General features: G+C 41.3%; 1 protein-coding gene across 3 annotated transcripts in view; it reads left to right on the plus strand.

Moving 5' to 3' along the window:
• The first annotated feature begins 281 nt into the window (after positions 1-281).
• The window catches only part of rab30 (RAB30, member RAS oncogene family), a 100,973-nt gene continuing 79,545 nt past the window's right edge, over positions 282-21,709 (plus strand). Inside the window, exons 1-2 of one of the 3 annotated variants that reach the window (XM_087988065.1) lie at positions 282-416; positions 7,218-7,282. The gene's annotated coding sequence lies outside the window, so the exon portion shown is untranslated. Of the gene's footprint in view, positions 417-6,785; positions 7,023-7,217; positions 7,283-21,709 lie in introns of those variants that run through there. The other 2 variants (XM_087988066.1, XM_087988067.1) reach the window with 2 other exon arrangements.

Consider the following 21,709-nt stretch of genomic DNA (forward strand, 5'->3'; position numbering starts at 1 on the left):
TTTGCACCCTAACAAAATTCAATATCATTGGTAGAGTGACAAAGAAGCATGAGAGTTGAAGAACACAAGGGAGAAAAAACACACAACAAAATTGACAGTAATGTATCAAAATTCCACTGCCCGCAGAACTCCTCGAAGACAAAAACCCTGTGGGGTCATGCTGGTGCGCTTGCGCGAACGAGATCAGGACTACAATTCCCGGCTACCATCGCGCCTTAATTCCAGGACTCGCTTCCGCTCCAAAAGAAATTACGTCATTGTTAAAGCTCCCAGAAAGTGGGTGCATTGTGCAATGTAGTGCCTGTGGTGCAGCGCTGGACACAGTCACAAGCAGGGTATGACTGCTGCACTCTGAGATACGTTGTAACTCAACATTTCTCAATAACAACGATAGGGAAGGGGAAAAACCGACACAAGTAAGTTTTTATTTCGAGGTGGTTTTTGTGTTGTGAATGACTTCTCCTTATTTCCATCGTTCCTGTGCTTGTGTTTTCTTCCACTTCCAGCACAATTCATGGAAGTCAGACAGAAGTGGTCCTGGTTTCCGGACTGATTGGTCATTCGTTGATTTGATATTGACATATTTGCTGTTGTTTTGCATGATTTCTAAGTTGTTACAGCATTGCAGCTTATTGTTTGCAGACGCTAACAGCTATTTTTAGTTTCCTAAAGTGAGAAGATGTGATTTATTATTAAATGTTCAATTTTTTTAATTTTAACATTGAAGTTTCATTTCATAAAGTTGTGATTTATCCTGAATCAAATCTCTCAAAAATAGTTTATTTATAAAATCCCTTTTAAGATTTCAACTTTTTCTAAATTAAGTCTTATGTTCAATTTGTGGTTGGTTGGTGGGGGCTGGTGGTGCTAGGGAAAGGCATTGAAAGTCAATAGAAGACAACTTGAGTTTCATTTCGTTTCTTTGTTGGAAAAGGTAACTGCATTTTGTCCAAATTTATCTTGACCATACAAGAAACAGGAGGTTAATGCAACTTCTTTGTCATAGGTAATGTAAACAAATTAAACTAGTGTAGCTCCAGTGGATAAAATGAAAAATGCCTTTCAGTACTGTGTGTCTTGTACAATTATTCCACAAGACTTCAAATTGCCTCTTCTCAAAACTCACTAATGCTTCTGTACAACTTGAGGTGGTTTCTCCTTAAATGCTAATTACCTTGCACTAAACACAAATACTTCTGTTGACCTATTTGAACACTGCATAATATCTTGCCAAACTTGAAGTGGTGTGTTTTTAGATGACAAGAATAATTTTGACTGATAAATGTTAGTTTTAAGGATACACTAACATTTGTATGATGGTCCCCATTTGGGCCAGCAAAATGGTCTCTTTTCTTCTGCTGGAGAAAGTGGTTGAGGCCAAAATATTGAATATTTTCAAGAAGGAATTACGTATAGATCTTGGGGTTAAAGGGATTATAGGGTATAGTACCCAAAGCTAGATGATTAGCTGTGTTCATATGAATTAGCAGAGCAGCTTGAAGTCTGAATGGACAGCTCCTCTTTTCTTGCGGATCTTTGGTTTTTTTTGATGTGATTAAGTTAAAGATGTTTCAAAAGTATGTCAACTTTTCATGATTGGGAAACTCAGGCAAGGTAAACATTCTACTTTAGCCTTTTTCCTTTGACTCAAATGCACACAATGTAAAACTGCAAGGCACCAGTAGCATACTAGAGCTTTGAGAGTTGGGGGCAGAGATGAGTGTAGTAGCAATCACAAAGGATAAAGTGCTGCCGAAGCTGCAAGTTTTGAAGAGAAATAATGAAGTTGGACTACACCCCAGGGTTTTGAAGGTGATCGATGTGATTTCTGGAGGCATTGGTGCTGATCTTTCAAGAATCACAAGTCGGTGAGGGTCCCGGAGGACCAGAAAAAGGATAAAGTAACCTCCCTGCTCAGCACTAACAGAAGACAAGAAATTATAGGTCAGTTAGCCTGACCTCGGTTGTTGGTAAGATTTTAGACTTCATTTATTAAGGATGAGACAGCAGAGTACTTGGAAGAACGTGGTAAAATAAGGCTGAGTCAGCATGGCTTGTTCAAAGGGGAGTCATGCCTGGCAAACCTGTTAGAAATCTTGGAATTTCTACTGTGACATCTAGGGATGGTCTTAAAGACCATCAATAATACCCTTACTGACATACAATTCACTAAAGAGGAGGAAAACAACAGCAAAATGCCATTCCTAGATGTCACAGTAGAGCGAACAGCCAATAGGGAACTTCAAACCAACATCTACAGGCAAACAACACATACAGACCAAATATTGAACTACAGAAGCAATCATCTCAACATCCACAACTAAGCTGCATCAGAACATATTTCAACGAGCAACACACTGCAGCACTGAGGAACTACGCAGAGGAGAGGAAAATCACCTATACTGTGTATTCAAAAAGAATGGGTATCCAATGAACACAGTCTGCTGATTTCTCAGCAACCAACCCAAACAAGCAGACAAAACACGTCCAGAAACCCTAGCCACTCTCCCCTACATCAAATACATCTTGGAAATGCCTGCCAGATTACTCAGATTCCTTGGCATCATGGCACCACATCCTTGGCACCACAAACCCACCAACACACTAAAACAGTAGCTAATGAACTTGAAAGACCCTATTCAGACAACTAGCAAAACTAATTCATTGATAAAATACCGTGCGAGAACTGTAACAAACACTACATTGGACAAACAGGCAGAAAACTAGCCATCAGGATACATGAACATCAACTAGCCACAAAATGACATGACCCTCTCTCACTAGTATCCTTACATACAGATAAGGAAGGACACCACTTTGACTGGGCCAACACATCCATCCTAGGACAAGCCAAACAGAGACATGCATGAGAATCTTTAGAAGCATGGCTTTCCAACCAGAACGCTATCAACAAACACATTGAGTTAACTCCCCTAAGAAGAAGAAGAATAAGAAATGACATCACCACAGGAAATGGCATCACCAACCCAAAGAAACCCAAACATTAAAAAGCAGGAATCATCAGCAGTGCTTCACCTAGAGGCCCACTGAAGATGTTAACTAGTAGGGTGACTAAACTTCTGGAAATGAACCTTCCCGCTCAGCGAGCAAACCTACGTCCAGAACCTTGAAATACCTTCCACTTGGAAGGTAAGAGCCTTATTTTCAGTAGTTCAGGTTCTAAGATACTCCATTCACTCTAATTGTTTTTATCAACTTGATTCTGAAGTAGAGTTAGGGTCTATTTTAACAACCGTTGCTAATTTTGAATCTGACATCTAGATGCATCCCTCGACCTCTTGTGGCACATTGATAATACCCATACCTCTGAACCAGGAGGCATCTGCTCCAGAGGTGTGTCGCCACATCTCTAAACAGATTAGTTGGGGAGTATCTACATAGTTACAATTCAACCATTAGTACATATATTGGTTCAAAGTAGGATAGATATGTCCTTGAAGACATCTTATTGTGTGGTGCTAGTGTCCTTGCCTCTGAGCCAGGAGTCCTGAGTACAATTCCACTTGCTACAGAAATGTGTAACAATATCTCTGAACAGTCTGATTAGAAAATATCTTGCAGAGTTTGTTATGGTGTACATGAAGCTAGTACATATTCCTGATTTGAAGCAGCCTAGTCTAGTGCCAAATTTAATTGTACACAAAATAACAAATTTGTGCATTTGCAAATTGTCTTGGAGGTCTTTTTATTGTAGCGTGTAATCTTACATTGTGATCAATACAGAGACTGAGTTTGAAATGAAATCCGTATGGTTTAGTTTATACATGCTGTAATTGAGAGTTCAATTCTACGGTGATTGCATTGAGATGTTATATTCATAGCTTGTAGAGTACCCTATTTAGTAGTATCTTAATATAGTCCTAATAATTTTCTAAATAATTGGGTCACTGGAACCAATAGCCCTCTCACAAACCCAGTCCAAACTTTGGATCAGATACATGGACGACACTTTTGTAATAACTAAAAGAACAGAGATCAAGAGCACACACCAGATTGTCAACACCATAGTCTGAGTTCAAATTTGAGCGAACAAGAAATTAATGAGCAACTCCCATTCCTGATATGATAATAGAGCAGAAAAGAGAGAATGCACAGCAAAAGTGTACAGAAAAATCACTGCACTGACGAGATCCGGAATTGTAACAGCAACCACCTAAACACCAGAGAAGCTGCATTAGGACCTTGTTCAAAAGGGTGACAACACACTGCAGCATTCCCAACATGCGAAGAGAAGAATACCTCTCCAAAGTCCTTGCCAAGAACGGATATCCCTGCAACTTTATCCACAGATGCCTGCCAGATAAACAGCATCATGAGGACTTGTCACAACCCAACACACTTGCCACACTACATTTATATAAAAACCATTTCAGAACTGACAGCCAGACTCCTCCAACCATTTGGATTTATGACAGCACATAAATCGACAGCCACGCTCAGACAATTCACCAGAACAAAAGACCCAATACCCATCATGTACAGGACATACATGGTGTACACAATTCCATGCAGAGACTGCATGGAACACTATAGGACAAACAGGCAGACAACTAGTGATCCGCATTCATGAACATAAGTTAGCCACTAAATGCCACAATCGGATATCTCTAGTGTCTATACACACAGCTGACAAGGACCACAAATTTGACTGTGATGAAACAACAATAATAGGATAGGCCAAACACAGGACAACCAGATAATTCCTAGAAGCATGGCACTCATCCACAGACTCCATCAATAAACATATTGACCTAGACCCAATATACTGACCACTGCAATGAGCAACCTGAAGCAATGGGAATGAAACCCGTAAATTCCAACCGACACAGTACAACAGCACTTCACAGGAGGCTCCACAACACTGAGGATGTCACCTAGAAAGGGGATGAAATGTCTGCAAACCAACTTCTCAGCTCAATGAACATACCCACAACAACCGGCACTCGAGCTACCAATCTTTACACAATTGGGTCACTATTTTGCCAAGTATTGAAACGTGTGTTTACCCAAATATTGTTCTCTTCAGTATCAAGCTACTGCTAGCTATACACAATTACACAGAGCTACACACCCTTAAATTCTAGTATCGAAATAATTATCTTTATTATTTCTCCTCTTCAAAGCTTCTTGAAAGTTACCTCTTTAACTCCCAGTACTGCTAACCTCCATCCTCTTTTAAATGTGCTGCAATGTTATACTGTCCGGTACTATGGTATCATCTTGGATTCACCCTGTACTGTGACTTTAGTTGATGTAGAATTCATAAAATATTTTTAAAAATATATATTGGCCTGAAATGTTTTGACAAATCCCAGAGTAATGCTAACTTAGGTGACAATATACTTAAGTGAAATTAGTCTAGGGACGAATTGATCATTACTGCCAATTATATAAGACCATAAGACATAGGACTGGAAGTAAGACCATTCGGCCCATCGAGTCCACTCCGCCATTCAATCATGGCTGATGGGCATTTCAACTCCACTTACCCGCATTCTCCCCATAGCCCTTAATTCCTTGTGACACCAAGAATTTATCAATTTCTGCCTTAAAGACATTTAGCGTCCCAGCCTCCACTGCACTCTGTGGCAATGAAATCTACAGGCCCACCACTGTCTGGCTGAAGAAACGCCTCCGCATTTCTGTTCTGAATTTACCCCCTGTAATTCTAAGGCTGTGTCCAAGGGTCCTAGTCTCCTCGCCTAACGGAAACAATTTCCTAGCGTCCACCCTTTCCAAGCCATGTATTATCTTGTAAGTTTCTATTAGATCTCCCCTTAATCTTCTAAACTCCAATGAATGCAATCCCAGGATCCTCAGCCGTTCCTCATATTTTAGACCTACCATTCCAGGGATCATCCGTGTGAATCTCTGCTGGACATGCTCCAGTGCCAGTATGTCCTTCCTGAGATGTGGGGACCAAAACTGGACACAGTACTCCAAATGGGGCCTAACCAGAGCTTTATAAAGTCTCAGTAGCACAACAGTGCTTTTATATTCCAACCCTCTTGAGATAATTGACAACATTGCATTCGCTTTCTTAATCACGGACTCAACCTGCATGTTTACCTTTAGAGAATCCTCAACTGATATAATGCTGAATAAACTAATTTTGTTGAGCATGCATCTTGTTGAGGTGTAAAAACTTCCACCTTCACTCAGATGACGTGGTTATAGTCAGTGGAGGTGTAGACGTTATATTGGAATCAAGGACAAAGTACAATGTTTGTTTTGCAACTGTGAGTGTATCTTGTTTGACCAAAAACCACTGACTGAAGTGCATACAAATATTTCAAATCATAAATGGCAGACTTTTCAAATTTCTAAGTGGGTGGGAAAATTAACAAGTTCACACTCCAAATAATTTCTTTATCATGATTTTCAGAAGATAAATAAATACATCACTTAACATTACCAGCAACTGAGTTAATTTTATTATTTGTGTTATCTTTAGAAAAAGGCCAGCTGATTTAGTACAGGTACAAACATATACTCTGAATTGCAAGGCTGTAATCTGTTCCAAAGGTCTTAGAGTCATAGAGATGTACAGCATGGAAACAGACCTTTGATATACCATTCCAAATGCCTTTTAAATGTTGCAATTGAACAAGCCTTCACCACTTCCTTTGGCAGCTCATTCCATACACATACCACCCTCTGTGTGAAAAAGTTGCCCTTAGGACCGTTTTATATCTTTCCCCCTCCCCTCTCCCCCTAAACCTATGCCCTCTAGTTCTGGACTCCCCGTCCCCAGGGAAAAGACTTTGTCTATTTATCCTATCCATACCCCTCATAATTTTGTAAACCACTAGAAGATCACCTCTCAGCCTCTGACGCTCCAGGGAAAACAGCCCCAGTCTGTTCAGCCTCTCCCTATAGCTCAAATCCTCCAACCCTGGCACCATCCTTGTAAATCTTTTCTGAACCCTTTCAAGTTTCACAACATCTTTCCGATAGGAAGGAGAGCAGAATTGCAAACAATATTCCAACAGGGTTTGAAGGTATGTCATGGAACTATTTAAATGGCTTATATTGTATTCTCTTAGCTTTGTTATATTACTGTCTTGGAGTGGTGTAAACCCTGTATTGGCTGAAACAGTGAAACAAATATCATTGTTAATGTGCATACATACTTCATGAAAATGTCTTGTTAGGTAAAATCATACTTTTGTTTTCCCCTTTCTCGTTATCCACAGGTACTTTCAGCAAGAGTTGTCAGGCAGTGGTTGAAGCAGCGGTCATTGCATCCTTTGGAGGAAAAGTGGGTAAATCTACCAATTGAGAAAAATATAGTGTCATTTTTTTGTTTGAAGAATGTGTAGCCTTAGGATTAGTTTTTAGTAGTTAAAGAACCAAAATGGATGCAAAAGACCAACTGGCCTCCACTTGTACTGCAAACCATGGTCCTACAAGTGCTGTTTGGCAATCAAATGTAAACCTTGAATTTTTAGTTCCTCCTTCAACTTTTAGGAGGTTGTGATTTATTTTTTATTACCTGCTATATTAGCAAATTTGTTAATGATTGAGCTTGTGACCTTTCTGATCTGTGCAGCTGAGCTACTGATTGGGAAACTAGCTGAGTCTTGAAGGAGCTGTTCTTTTTGTGTAATAACTTTTTGGAGTTGTCTGCATCCTGAGATTAGAAGAAATTTTGAGCATTGTAACCTCTTTCAAAAATGTTGTTTGTATACATTAAATAGTACATGATTTTGTCCAGCAGGAGACTGGTTAATGAATCTCTGACGAAAGGTGCAAGTAATCAAAAGTAACATGATGAGGGAATGAACATTTTTCTTATTTTATCAAGTGTTTAGATGATATAAAGTGGCAGAACAGCTCTAGGCTGACAGCTTTTATTCTGGTCCATTGCTAATGTTATTCTGCCATATGTATTGCAAAACTAAAACAATAGCTCAGCTTTTTTTAACCTCCCTTATCTGTTATTGTCAAAGGAGTAGTTTTGCTCTCTGCCTTCTGTTCAAGGTATGTTTATGTTAGAGGTAGTGCCAGCGTGAACTCTTTGCCTGTTTGACTGTGACATTGTACAATGTGGGATTAGTGGCATATTATACCTTAGCAGTATGGGTCTCCTATGACTGAATTCAGTCCATTTTAACCACTTGTTTTCTATTCATTACTATTTTGCTGCTCAGTGCTCTGACTGTCAGTCACGTTCTAACAGCCACTAGTGCACATTGTATTGTGAAACTTGATATAATAAGATCTGTGCTTCTGATTATCGAATGTAGATGCTTGGGTTTTTAAGTGGAATCGGCTTGTTTTGGTTCAACTCTTTCCAGACTGTTAATACCTGTGAACTGGTCAACTAACAGGGCACAAGCAAATATTGTGGCATTTATAAAAGTGCATGTTGATCCTTTACTTAGATTTCTTAGTTTAAATAAAAATGGGATCAAAGTCAAAGCTAATATCTATAAATCAGTGTCTACCTAAAAATGTCAAGGTTTATGAAAATGAGGAGGAAAATTCAGCTGGTGGAGTTACATATGGAAAGGTAAAGGATATGTGCTATCCATTTTGAGATACAGTATTTTAATCTATCAAAACAAACTCTCATATGAGATGAACAGTTGTATCTTTGGCATTTTCTCTGTTAAAAATTGAATTTTGATGACTCCTAGGAACTGCAAATCTGTTCCATTGTGAATCGTAATGATTTGGTTGTTAGTTTGCCTTCAGTATGGTTGGTAGATATATGTTATTATCTATCTTGGGGTCTAGAAATGAGGCAAATATTTCCATATTAGAATGAGATTACAACAGTACTGTTGCACACTTCTAATGCTTCGGTTGAATATAGCTCACCAACCAATATACTGGCAGGGACATTTGCTAGAACTGCTCGTGAGGATTTAAACTAGTAAGGTGGGGACGGTCCCAGGGAGACAGTGAGGAAAGAGATCAATCTGAGACTGGTACAACTGAGAACAGAAGCGAGTCAAACAGTCAGGGACAAGGTAGAACTAATAACTTAAACTGCATTTATTTTAATGCAAGGGGCCCAACAGGGAAGGCAGATGAACTCAGGGCATGGTTAGGAACATGGGACTGGGATATCATAGCAATTACAGAAACATGGCTCCGGGATGGCAGCTGAATGTTCCAGGATACAAATGCTACAGGAAGGATAGAAAGGGAGGCAAGAAAGGAGGGGGAGTGGCATTTTTGATAAGAGATAGCATTACAACTGTGCTGAGGGAGGATATTCCCGGAAATACATCCAGGGAAGTTATTTGGGTGGAACTGAGAAATAAGAAAGGGATGATCACCTTATTGGGATTGTATTATAGTCCTCCCAATAGTCAGAGGGAAATTGAGAAACAAACTTGTAAAGAGATCTCAGTTATCTGTAAGAATAATAGGGTGGTTATGGTAGGGGATTTTAACTTTCCAAACATCGACTCGGACTGCCAGAGTGTTAAAGATGGAGAGGAATTTAAGTGCATACAAGACAATTTTGTAATTCAGTATGTGGATGTACCTACTAGAGAAGTTGCAAAACTTGGCCTACTCGTGGAAAATAAGGCCGGGCAGGAGACTGAGGTGTCAGTGAGGGAGCACTTTGGGGCCAGCAACTATAATTCTATTAGTTTCAAAACAGTGATAGAAAAGGATAGACCAGATCTAAAAGTTGAAGTTCGAAATTGGAGAAAGGCCAATTTTGATGGTATTAGGCAAGAACTTTAGAAAGCTGATTGGAGGCAGATGTTCGCAGGTAAAGGGACGGCTGGAAAATGGGAAGCCTTCAGAAATGAGATAACAAGAATCCAGAGAAAGTACATTCCTGTCAGGGTGAAAGGGAAGGCTGGTAGGTATAGGGAATGCTGGATGACTAAAGAAATTGAGGGTTTGGTTAAGAAAACGAAGGAAATATATGTAAGGTATAGACAAGATTGATCGAGTGAATCCTGAGACAAGCATAAAGGAAGTAGGAGTACATTTGAGAGGGAAATCAGGAGGGCAAAACGGGGACATGAGATAGCTTTGGCAAATAGAATTAAGGAGAATCCAAAAGGTTCTTACAAATATATTAAGAACAAAAGGGTAACTAGGGAGAGAAGAGGGCCCCTCAAAGATCAGCAAGGTGGCCTTTGTGTGGAGCCGCAGAAAGTGGGGGAGATACATAAATGAGTATTTTGTATCAGTATTTACTGTGGTAAAGGATATGGAAGATCTCGACTGTAGGGAAATAGATGGTGACATCTTGCAAAATGTCCAGATTACAGAGGAAGTGCTGGATGTCTTGAAATGGGTAAAGGTGGATAATCCCCAGGACCTGATCAGGTGCACCCTAGAACTCTGGGAAGCTAGAGAAGTGATTGCTGGGCCTCTTGCTGAGATATTTGTATCATTGATAGTCACAGGTGAGGTGTCGGAAGACTGGAGGTTGGCAAACGTAGTGCTACTGTTTAAGAAGAGCGGTATGGACAAGCCAGGGAACTATAGACTGGTGAGCCTGACCTCGGTGGTGGTCAAGTTGTTGGAGGGAATCCTGAGGGACAGGATGGACATGTTTTTGGAAAGGCAAGGACTGATTCGGGATAGTCAACATGGCTTTGTGTGTGGGAAATCGTGTCTCACAAACTTGATTGAGTTTTTTGAAGAAGTAACAAAGAGGATTGATGAGGGCAGAGCAATAGATGTGATCTATATGGACTTCAGTAAGGCATTCGACAAGGTTCCCTGTGGGAGACTGATTAGCAAGGTTAGATCTCCTGGAATACAGGGAGAACTAGCCATTTGGATACAGAACTGGCTCAAAGGTAGAAGTCAGAGGGTGGTGGTGGAGGGTTGTTTTTCATACTGGAGGCCTATAACCAGTGGAGTGCCACAAGGATCGGTGCTGGGTCCTCTACTTTTTGTCATTTACATAAATTATTTGGATGCGAGCATAAGAGGTACAGTTAGTAAGTTTGCAGATGACACCAAAATTGGAAGTGTAATGGACAGTGAAGAGGGTTACCTCAGATTACAACAGGATCTTGACCAGATGGGCCAATGGGCTGAGAAGTGTCAGATGGAGTTTAATTCAGATAAATGCGAGGTGCTGCTTTTTGGGAAAACAAATCTTAGCAGGACTTATACACTTAATGGTAAGGTCCTAGGAAGTGTTGCTGAACAAAGAGACCTTGGAATGCAGGTTCATAGCTCCTTGAAAGTGGAGTCACAGGTAGATAGGATAGTGAAGAAGGCGTTTGGTATGCTTTCCTTTATTGGTCAGAGTATTGAGTACAGGAGTTGGGAGATCATGTTGCGGCTGTACAGGACATTGTTTGGCCACTTTTGGAATATTGCATGTAATTCTGGACTCCTTCCTATCGGAAAGGTGTTGTGAAACTTGAAAGGGGTCAGAAAAGATTTACAAGTATTTTGCCAGGGTTGGAGGATTTGAGGTATAGGGAGAGGTTGAACAGGCTGGGGCTGTTTTCCCTGGAGCGTCGGAGGCTGAGGGGTGACCTTATTGAGGTGTACAAAATTACGAGGGGCATGGATAGGGTAAATAAGCAAAGTCTTTTCCCTGGAGTCAGGGAGTCCTAAACTAGAGGGCATAGGTTTAGAGTGAGAGGGGAGAGGGGAAAGATATAAAAGAGACCTAAGGGGCAACGTTTTCACGCAGAGGGTGGTACGTGTATGGAATGAGCTGCCAGAGGATGTGGTGGAGGCTGGTACAATGGCAACATTTAAGAGGCATTTGGATGGGTATATGAATAGGAAGGGTTTGGAGGGATATCGGCTGGGTGCTGGCAGGTGGATTAGATTAGATTAGATTAGATTACAGTGTGGAAACAGGCCCTTCGGCCCAACAAGTCCACACCGACCCGCCGAAGCGCAACCCACCCATACCCCTACATTTACCCCTTACCTAACACTACGGGCTAGATTGGGTTGGGATATCTGGTCGGCATGGACGGGTTGGACCGAAGGGTCTGTTTCCATGCTGTACGTCTCTATGACTCTATATAATTGAGATATTTAAATTTTTTGGGATCAGTTACAGCTTGGAGAAAGCAAATAGTTAGGTAGTAGAGTCCTGGTATCTTCGTATGTTATAAAATGTGTTTGATGTATTGGTTCATTTCCTAAATAAAATGTATCAAGACCTTCTAATGGCCAATTAAGGATATTGTTATGGATACAACGGAAAAGCTTAATTGTTAATAAATCTTTCTTTTTCTTCTCTCTGAAACCCACACATCCTGATGCATCTCAGTCTCCTTTACTGTTTCTATACCTTAAACTTTACTTCCAGTATTTCAGCTAGTAAAAATGGCTCACAAGGACTGTGTACCAATTATCCCTGTTGCACTGTTCCTACATGTTGGGTTGTAGGAGCGTTTTCCTGACATGTGGTACTAATGTGTTATGATTCAGACAGGGAGTTTCAGCTGCTTGGCAGTATTCACTTTTTCTTTAAACGTACACTTTGTAGCCTGGAAGTATGGATAGTGATGGTAGAGACTTCATAGAGTCGCAAAATTGCACGCAATATTCCAACAGTGGCCTAACCAATGTCCTGTACAGCCGCAACATGACCTCCCAACTCCTGTACTCCATGCTCTGACCTATAAAGGAAAACATACCAAACACTTCCTCTCACTATCCTATCTACCTGTGACTCTACTTTCACGGAAGTGTGATCCTGCACTTGAAGGTCTCTTTGTTCAGCAACATTCCCTAGGACCTTACTATTAAGTGTACAAGTTCAGCTCTGATTTGTTTTTGCAAAATGCAGCACCTCACATTTATCTAAATTAAACTCCATCAGCCACTCCTCCAGCCCATTGTCCCAACTGATCAAGGTCCTGTTGTCATCTGAGGTAATCTTCTTCGCTGTCCACTGCACCTCCAATTTTGGTGACATCTGCAAACTTACTAACTATACCTTCTATGTTACATCCAAATCATTTATATAAATGACTATGAAAAGCAGTGGACCCAGCACTGATCCTTGTGCCATACTACTGGTCACAGGCCTCCAGTTAGAAAAACAACCCTCCATCACCACCCTCTGTCTTCTACCATTGAGTCAGTTCTGAATCCAAATGGCTAGTTATCCCTGTACTCTGAGATCCAACCTTGCTAACCAGTCTCCCGTGACGAACCTTGTCGAATGCCTTCCTGAAGTCCGTGTAGGTCATGTCTACTACTCTGCTCTCATCAATCCTCTTTGTTACTTCTTCAAAAAACTCAATCAAGCTCGTGAGATATGATTTCCTTTCCAAATACATGTAAATCACGTCCCTCCGGATTCCCTCCAACAACTTGCCCACTACTGATGTCAGGCACACTGGTCTATAGTTCCCTGGCTTCTCCTTACCATCTTTCTTAAATAGTGGCACTGCGTTAGCCAACCGCCAGTCTTCCGGCACCTCATCTGTGACTATCAATGATACAAATATCTCAGCGTGGGGCCTAGCAATCACCTTCCCTAGCTTCCTACAGAGTTCTAGGATACACCTGATCAGGTTCAGGGAATTTATCCACTTTTATGCATTTCAAGACACCCAGCACCACATCGTCTGTAAATGGAGAATTTCCACACTGTCACCATCGATTTCCCTACATTCTATATTTTCCATGTCCTTTTCTACAGTAAACACTGATGCAAAATACTCGTTTAGTATCTTCTGCCACCTCCTGCGGCTCTACACAAAGGCCGCCTATTCTCTGGTACACAGTCCTGAGCCATTTTACTAGCCCTATTCTCTCCCTAGTTACCCTTTTGTCCTTAATACATGTATATTTATAAAATCCCTTTGGATTCTCCTTACCCTATTTATCTTAACCCAAAGCTATCTCATGTCCCCTTTTTGCCCTTCTTGATTGCCCCCTTAATTATACTCATCCTGCCTTTATACTCTTCTAAGGATTCTTTCGATCTTGCCTGTCTATATCAGACATATGCTTCCTTCTTTTTCTTAACCAAAACTTCAATTTCTCTAGTCATCCAGCTTTCCTGACAACTGCTTAACAAGTTCTTTACCATTTAAACCCTGAACACTATGGCTGTCCTAGTTTTTTTTTGGAAAGTTAAAATCCCCTACCATAACCCGAATAACTTCCCTGGATGTATTCCCAGGAATATCCTCCCTAAGTACAGCTGTAATGCTATCCCTTGTCAAAAACACCACTTCTCCTCTCCTGCCCCTCATCCTCCTATCCTTCCAGTAGCATTTGAATCCTGGAACATTAAGCTGCCAGTCCTGTCTGTCCCTGAGCCATGTTTCTGTAATTGCTGTGATATCCCAGTCCCATGTTCCTAGCCATGCCCTGAGATCACTCGCCTTCCCTGTAAGGCCCCTTGCATTGAAATAAATGCAGTTTACTTTATCAGTCTTACCTCGTTCTCTGCTTTGTTCCTGCCTGCCCTGACTGTTTTCACACTCTCCTTTTCCCAACTGTACCAGTCTCAGATTGATTTCTTTCCTCATTATTTTCATGGGTCGCACCAACCAATCTTACTCATTCAAATCCCGAGCAGCTCCAGCAAATCTCCCAGCCAGTATATTCGTCCCCTTCCAATTCATGTACAGGTCACATCTACCCCAGAAGAAATTTCAATGATCAAAAAATGTGAACCCTTCTCCCCAGCACCAGTTGCTCAGCCACTCATTCATCTGCTCTATCCTCCTATTCCTACCGTCAGTTGCTCATAGCACTAGGAGTAATCCAGATATTACTACTCTCAAGGGCCTTCTTTTTAAATTCCTGCCGAACTCTATATTTTCCCTTCAGAATCTCATCCTTTTTCCTTCCTTTGTCGTTAGTCCCAATGTGTACAATGACCTCCTGCTGGTCCTTTGCCCCTCTGAGAACATTCTGCACCCCCTCTGAGATCCTTGATTCTGATACCAGGGAGGCCACACCATTCTGATTTATCGCTGCTAGCTGCAGAAACATCTTCTTTACCTCTAACTCGAGAGTGCCCTATCACAATCAATCGCTTGGAACTCGATGTACCCCTCTTTTCATTAGAGCCAGTCTTGATGCCAGAAATGTGACTGTTGGTGCTACATTCCCCTGAGAGTCCATCATCACCTACATTTTCCAAAACAGCACACTTGTTGAAATGGGATAGCCACAGAAAACTCCTGCATTAACTGCCTACACCTCTTACCTTTCCTGGAATTAACCCATCTACCTGACTGTATCTGCAGCTTTTTTCCTTTCCTATAACTGCCATCCATCACACCCCAAGCTCTTGTAAACTCCTTTATTGCCTCTGACTGCCACTCCAACTTATCCATGTGATCTGAGGATTTACAACCAAAGACACTTCCTGCAGACATAATATCAGTAAACATGGAAACTATCCCTAAACTCTCACATCCAACAGGAAGAGCACGTCACTCTACTAAAGGCCATGTTTGCTCGTTCACAATCTATAGACCCAGAAAATACCACTGTCTTTTAGCTGTAAAAACAAAAAAGTGATCCAGGCTAACTTATGGCTTATACTAAATTGCCTGTTGTGTCCAAGGATGTGTAGGCTAGGTGGATTAGCCACTGTAAATGCAGGGTTATAGGGATAGGGTGGGGGTTGCGTCTGGGTGGGATGCTCTTGACGGGTCAATGCATACTCAATGGGTTAAATGACTTCTTTCCATGAGGTAGGGATCCTGTGATTCTATCTCCAGGTTGCTTAGACTACTTGTTTGACTTCGAGTACTGGATGAACAGAATTTCCTTCACTGCAGTATTCGCATGCTTGAAACAATTGTCACTGGTCCTGGCATGACCTGCATTCCCTGGTGACCAACTGTGTCTCTCACTGAGGCTGAACCAGCCTGTTTAGAATCTTAGTGTCATATTTGACTCTGAAATCAGCTTCTGACCATACAATTGTGCCATTATTTAACATTGCCTAATTTCACCTCCACAATATTGCCCAACCCCCTGGCAAATGTGGCTTGTTGCTGCTGATGTCCTCATTATTCCTTTTTATGTCCTCGACTTGATTGTTTCGAAACACTTCTGGCCTAACTCCTATATTCCACCCTCCATAAATGTAAAGTCATCCAAAACTTTGGCCATGCCCTAAAACCTGACAGATCACCTGCCTTTAATCCTAGGCATTAGATATAAATACACATTGTAAGCTTCATTTTGTATGGTCTCATCTGCTTGCTTACGTGGGACTCGTTTTACACTGATAATGAGATTTGGTTTACCATGAGACTGGGTTTGTTATTTTTTGAAACAGAAGATTATTTTTTATATACCCTCCCCCTCTGCATAATAGTCAATCAAGGTGGGTATCTGTCTCGCTTGATCAAATTTGACAATGAATGCAGCAAGCTTCCTGGCTTAAATCTCAGTTCCACTGTCTCATTAACCCCCTGTGTGATATGATCAATCATGGTAACCAGTTTGTGTACTTGGCTGGCATGATCCAATACTCGGCATGCCATTCAGTTGTCAAAACGTGTGGTGCTGGAAAAGTACAGCCAGTCAGGGAGCAGGACTCTCCTGCTCCTCAGATGCTGCCTAACTAGCTGTGCTCTCCTGGCACCACACTTCTTGAATCTGATCTCCAGCATTTGCAGTCTTCACTTTCTCCTAGTTGATTATGCCATTCAGTTGGTCAATGTTGGTTTCAGTGTCCCCAAAACAGCTATTGTTTTATTTACAAGGCTCTTTCCACTACCTACAACAGCCTGTCTAGCTGACCCTGCAAAGTTCTCTTCTCTTTGTTGACACTGGAGACTTGTGCCAGTGTTAGGAGAGTTGTTCCGTAGATTTGTCGAGCAACAGTTTGATGGTTGTCTTGACATGTTCTACTTTTCGAAGCAAAATTTATTCTCCTTTATTTCTGTTCTGGTCTATGTGCTATCGCACTGCTATTCAGTCTTGCCAGATGTTGCAGCAACAGAGTGATGCTGGAAGTCCTCAACTTTGACTCCAGACCCCATGAAGTCTCATGGTATCCAGTCAAATATGGCAAGGAAACCTTTTCTTGATTACTTCTCTATGTTGAATTTCAATTGAAGAAAGCACTAGGTTAGCTTGGAAACAAAATGTATTTGGCTGGGGAAACCATAATGTCCATGGTGAACAATAGCCCAGTAGCACCACTGACTAAACTGAGTTCTGAATGACTTGGCTGCCAGACTGGACTGCACCAAGTGGTAAGACAGCCACAGAATTATTATAGTGCAGAGGATGCCTGCCATCTTATCATGTATGACCCGGCTGTCTGCCTGACGCTTTTACAGGAAATGGCACTCATTCAATGACAAACTCTAACAGGAAAAAATCTAATCATTTCCACTTGACATTCAACAGCATTACCATAACTATCAACGTTCTTAGGCTTATTATTACATAAAACTTGACTCTGTGTGGGTCAGGGATTTGGAATTCTGTGGTGAGTAGCTTATCTTCTCACACCTGAAAGCTGTCTACCGTCTCCATGATATAATACAAATATGATTAAATAATGCTGCTTTCTGAAATGAGTACAGCTCTAATAACACTAGACACTCAATATCATCAATTTAACCTACTTTATTGGCATCCCATCTACCACCTTAAACATTCCATGTCTGCAATATCAGTGTACTGTGTTTTTTGTGTGCCATCTCAAAGATACACTGCAGTAACTTGTCCAGACCTCCTCAACAGTACTTTTCAAAACCTATGATCTCCACAACCTTGAAAGACAAGGGGCATAGACACAAGAGGACAGTACTAATTGCAATTCATGCAGCATTTGGACTTGAGGTTATATTGATATTCCTTCGTTGTTGCTGGGTGAATTTGCTGACCCACTTTACCTAACAGCACAATATGTGCATCTGTATCCTACGGACTGCAGTGGTTCGAGAAGCAGTTCACTACCACAGCCTGAAAGGCATTTAGGGATGGATAATAAGTTCTGGCCTTGCAATGCCCACATCCTGTGAATGAATAAAAGATAAAACTGTCCAATAACACGATGGTGTTATTGCAATTATCACATTCACTGAACTATCAATCATATGTGTCATAGTATTTTGATAAATGGATTGTCGTTTTGAGGTGCTTTGTTCATGTTATTCATCTTCTTCAAAGAACGGGTGTATGTCAGCTTAATGACTGCCAACTCATTACAATGCAATTGAGTGATTTATAATTGCTCCCAAAAAGCAAGGAAGCACCCAAAGTCGAATTACTTTCATAAATTTTCTTTTAGTAGTTTGAGTTTTTTTCTGATACAATACCTTTTTATGTTTTTCAAATTTGTGTTGCAATCTTTATGCTGTTTTTGAGTGCAGCCAATGCATTGTAATACTAATGAAGCAGTAATAGATTTTATCAGGCTACATCAATGTTAATTCAGTTTGAATCACTGAGGCATGGTATATGATAACCAAATGTCTAAAAACTCCTTTCTTACATAATGCTTATTTGTATGCAATTCAAATTTTCCCTCTTCATTCATTAGTTGCACCACCATCCTGACTCAAATAAGCATTATAAAAAATGAGATATAGCAATTAGTATTGCATTTATTTATTCAGCTCCTTCTGTGTAGTGCTATACAAACTAAGTTTTTTTTTAATACTAATTAGGGTTGCTTCTCGCTCGGAAAGGAGTTGAGCATAGTATTGGAACTAACCAGAGAGCAGGCTACATGAAACTTTGTATTTGAGTAATAAGACAGGATATATAGATGACCCCAGAGTATGGTATCTTGAGAGAGCAGCAACATACAGTAGTTGAATTTTAAAGCTTCAAAGGGAGAACAGTGGGTCTGAGATTAGTATTTTAACCTTAAGTGCACCAATCTGGGCATCAAACCTGAGATAGCTGAAGTGAGTTAAGATATTTAGAGAAACAATGGCAGACATTTAAGAGAATATTTTGGGAGAAAATACATTCCTACTCTTAAAGAATGAATCACATGGGATCATCATGTTGGAGGACCCGCATGGGAGTGGGGGGTGGGGGAGAGAGACAATAAACAATAGGTGCAGGAATAGGCCATTCTGCCCTTCGTGCCTGCACCACCATTCAATATGATCATGGCTGATCATCCTTAATCAGTATCCTGTTCCTGCCTTATCTCCATAACCCGTGATTCAACTATCCTTGAGAGCTCTATCCAACTCTTTCTTAAATGAATCCAGAGACTGGGCCTCCACCGCCCTCTGGGACAGAGCATTCCACACAGCCACCACTCTCTGGGTGAAGAAGTTTCTCCTCATCTCTGTCCTAAATGGTCTAGCCCGTATTTTTAAGCTCTGTTCTCTGGTTTGGCACTCACCCATCAGCGGAAACATGTTTCCTGCCTCCAGAGTGTCCAATCCTTTAATAATCTTATATGTCTCAATCAGATCCCCTCTGTCTTCTAAACTCAAGGGTATACAAACCTAGTCGCTTCAGTCTTTCAGTGTAAGGTAATCCCGCCATTCCAGGAATTGACCTCGTAAACCTATGCTGCACTCCCTCAATAGCCAGAATGTCTTTCCTCAAATTTGGAGACCAGAACTGCACACAGTACTCCAGGTGTGGTCTCACCAGGGCCCTGTACAGCTGCAGAAGCACCTCTTTGCTTCTATACTCAATCCCTCTTGTTATGAAGGCCAGCATGCTATTAACCTTCTTCACTACCTGCATACTTACCTTCATTGACTGGTGTAGAAGAACACCCAGATCTCTCTGTACTGCCCCTTTACCTAAATTGATTCCATTGAGGTAGTAATCTGCCTTCCTGTTCTTGCCATCAAAGTGGATAACCATACATTTATCCACATTAAACTGCATCTGCCATGCATCTGATCACTCACCTAACTTGTCCAAGTCACCCTGTAATCTCCTAACATCCTCATCACATTTCACCCTGCCACCCAGCTTAGTATCATCGGCAAATTTGCTAATGTTATTGCTAATACCATCTTCTATATCATTAACATATATTGTAAAAAGCTGCGGTCCCAGTACTGATTCCTGTGGTACCCCACTGGTCACTGCCTGCCATTCCAAAATGGAGCCGTTTATCACTACCCTTTTTGTTTCCTATCAGCCGACTAATTTTCAATTTAAGTCAGTACTTTGCTCCCAATACCATGCGCCCTAATTTTGCTCACTAACCTCCTATGTGGGACTCTATCAAAAGCTTTCTGAAAGTCCAGGTACACTACATCTACTGGATCTCCCTCATCCATCTTCAGAGTTACATCCTCAAAAAATTCAAGAAGATTAGTCAAGCATGATTTCCCCTTCATAAATCCATGCTGACTCTGACCTATCCTGTTACTACCATCCAGATATGCTGTAATTTCATCCTTTATAATAGACTCCAGCATCTTTCCCACCACTGAGGTCAGACTAACTGGTCTATAATTTCCTGCTTTCTCTCTCCCACCTTTCTTAAAAAGTGGTATAACATTAGCCACCCTCCAATCCGCAGGAACTGATCCCGAATCTGTCGAACTCTGGAAAATAATCACAACGCATCCATGATTTCTCGAACCACCTCCTTCAGTACCCTGGGATGTAGACCATCAGGCCCCGGGGACTTATCAACCTTCAGACCTAACAGTCTCTCCAACTCCAATTCCTGGCAAATATAAATTCCCTTCAGTTCAGGTCCTTCAGCCACTGTTACCTCAGGGAGATTGCTTGTGTCTTCCCCAGTGAACACAGATCTGAAGTACCAATTCAATTCTTCTGCCATTTCTTTTGTTCCCTGTAATATATTCCCCTGTTTCTGTCTTCAAGGGCCCAATTTTAGTCTTAACCATTTTTTTGCCTTGCACATACCTAAAAAAAGCTTTTACTGTCCTCTTTTATTATTGGCCAGTTTACCTTGGTACCTCATTTTTTCTCTGCGTATTTCTTTCTTAGTAATCCTCTGTTCTTTAAAAGCTTCCCAGTCCTCCATTTTCCCACTTATCTTTGCTGTGTTATACTTTTTCTCTTTTAACTTTATATGTTTCCTAACTTCCCTCGTCAGCCATGGCCGCCATTCTTTTTTGGAATGAACTGATCCTGCAACTTCTGCATTATACACAGAAATATCCGCCATTGTTCCTCCACTGTCATCCCTGCTAAGGTATTGTATCATTGAACTTTGGCCAGCTCCTTCCTCATAGCTCCATAGTTCCCTTTATTCAACAGAAATATTGTCACTTCCGATTGTACCCTCTCCCTCTCAAATTGCAGATTGAAGCTTATTGTATTATGGTCACTATTTCCCAATGGCTCCTTCACTTCGAGGTCCCTGACCAATTCTGGTTCGTTGCACAATACCAGATCCAGAATTGCTTTCTCCCTGGTCAGTACCAGCAGCCAGCACAGTGGCTTGGTGGTTATCACTGATACCACACAGCGCTAGGGACCCGGGTTTGATTCCAGCCTTGGGTGATTGTCTGTCTGTGTAGAGTTTGCACATTCTCTCCGTGTATGCGTGGGCTTCCTCTGGGTGCTCCGGTTTCCTTCCAAAGATGTGCAGGTTAGGTGAATTGGCTGTGCTAAGTTGCCCATAGTGTTCAGGGATGTGTAGGTTAGGTGTATTAGTCACGGGTAAATATGGGGTGGGGGAATGGGTCTGGGTGGATTACTCTTGAGAGGGTTGGTGTGGGCTTGTTGGGCCTGTTTCCACACTGTAGGGATTTTCTGACTCACCATCTATGTGTAACTAAAAAGCTAAGGAGAGCAGGATGCTTAATGAAAGTACATA

This window comes from Chiloscyllium plagiosum, unplaced genomic scaffold (genome assembly GCF_037043375.1).
Source record: "Chiloscyllium plagiosum isolate Xiang-an unplaced genomic scaffold, Cpla_swu_hap1 HiC_scaffold_6, whole genome shotgun sequence".
Classification (NCBI taxonomy): Eukaryota; Metazoa; Chordata; class Chondrichthyes; order Orectolobiformes; family Hemiscylliidae; genus Chiloscyllium; species Chiloscyllium plagiosum.